General features: G+C 45.4%; 1 non-coding gene across 1 annotated transcript; it reads left to right on the top strand.

Moving 5' to 3' along the window:
• Window positions 1-492: 492 nt before the first annotated feature.
• LOC112548077 lies at window positions 493-660 on the top strand. Its single transcript, XR_003091872.1, has one exon. It is a non-coding gene; the product is annotated as a U1 spliceosomal RNA (small nuclear RNA).
• Window positions 661-1,707: the final 1,047 nt, after the last annotated feature.

Here is a 1,707-nt window from a genome sequence, read left to right as displayed (position 1 = left end):
CTGCTGGAAACTGAAAAATCTGTGTTGCACTAGCTTTGATAATAATCATCATTGCTTTGACTGCAAAAGGCCTAGAAAGCATGGCATGCAAGGAAAGGTTGAGGTGAACTGGGGTTATGTTGTCTGGAGAAGAGAGGACTGAGGTGAGAACAGCCTCAAAAAACAGAAATGACTGGTACAGAACATTGTATGAAGTAATGGTCTTAAATTGCAACAAGGAAAATTTAAGTTGAGTATTAGGAGCATGCTCCTTAGGAGGGTGGCCCAGCTCTGGAGCAGATTATCAAGAGGGGTTGTGAGTTTTTTAAGATCAGGTAAGACAAACAATTGATTGAGCAGGTTTAGACAAGGATGCTGCTGCTTAGAGCAAGAGGTTGGACTGGATGGCCTCTTCAGGTCCCTTCCAGCCCTATTTATTATTCTAAATAGGATGAGATTCACTAAAAACTTGCCCCATAAGCTTTGCTGTAATGAAGAACTACCCTGTTATCTCTTGTTGCCCTGTAGAGGACATACAAGGATCATAGTGGTGGTTCTTCCAGGGCCCAGCCTGTCCCTTGCACTCAGGGCCAACTGACCCCTGCAAGCTTCCCCAGGTGTGGAAAACTCAACTGCACAGAATTTTGTGGCAATGAGGGAATGTTTTCCCCCTGGCTTTCTCCCCAGCCTTTTGTTTAGGACCAAGTATGGATAGGAGGCTTCCAAATCACAGGGTTTCTGAGCCCTGAGCTTGCATATAGGATGCCTGCCACAGATTTGTGGGGTTTCTGAAGCCCAGGACTGATGTCTCTGGGAAGAAGGATACTTGCTTGGGTGGTATGAGCCACTTAGACTTGAATGATTGAGTTCTGCTTGGTCAAAATTTGGAACTTGACAATTGGGCTTTGCCTGATAGAATTCAGTACTGATTTGGTCTTTGAAACAAAATTAAAAAAAAAAACAAAAACACACACACACAAAAACTGGGCATAACAATCACCATTTTACCACTTGTCTGTCTTGCTGAATGAATTTAGAAACACCCATAGAGAGTGAACATGTATTGCTCTACATTGACATAGCACTGCGCAGAATAGGGCCTCAAGCTCACTGACTCAGCAAATAGCTTTGGGCAAAGTGTAGGAGTGTCTGTACTACCATGGTGTCTTATGTAATAAAGGGATGGCAATCATCCACTTTAACCAAGTACTTTACATACTAATAACTGTTTGAGTAGAGAGAAAATTTGTTGTGGAAATGCTGAGAGTCTTTATTTATGTCTACCGTGAAAAAAAGGGAGGGAGGGAAGAAAAGGAGCGGTGTGAGAACACAACAGAGCAGAGGAGCAGGGGACAGAGACATATAAAAAAAACACCCCAAGATGAGTTACTCTACCACACACTGTGTGTTCCAGGTTTCCCGCAATTGCAGAAGGATGTCTTTCAACAGACAGCTGATCAGCTCCTGTTGCTGGCCACTCTGCGATGTGATGTGCCCTCAACCATATGCTGATGTCTGGAATGAGCCATGCGTCACATCGTGCGGTGACTCCAGGGCCATGGTCTACCCCGCTCCAGTTGCCATCACCTTCCTGGGACCCATCCTCAGCTCTTGCCCCCAGGAGAGCTACGTAGGCACCTCATTCCCAGGAGAAATATGTCCCCGCTATGCCTCTGGGGGCTTCTTTGGTTTAGGGCCTCATATGGTTTTGGGTTCTCCCATTGGAGC

The sequence above is a fragment of the Alligator sinensis genome, unplaced genomic scaffold (assembly GCF_000455745.1).
Source record: "Alligator sinensis unplaced genomic scaffold, ASM45574v1 scaffold771_1, whole genome shotgun sequence".
Lineage (NCBI taxonomy): Eukaryota > Metazoa > Chordata > Crocodylia > Alligatoridae > Alligator > Alligator sinensis.
This window is presented reverse-complemented; position numbering and strand designations above follow the sequence as displayed.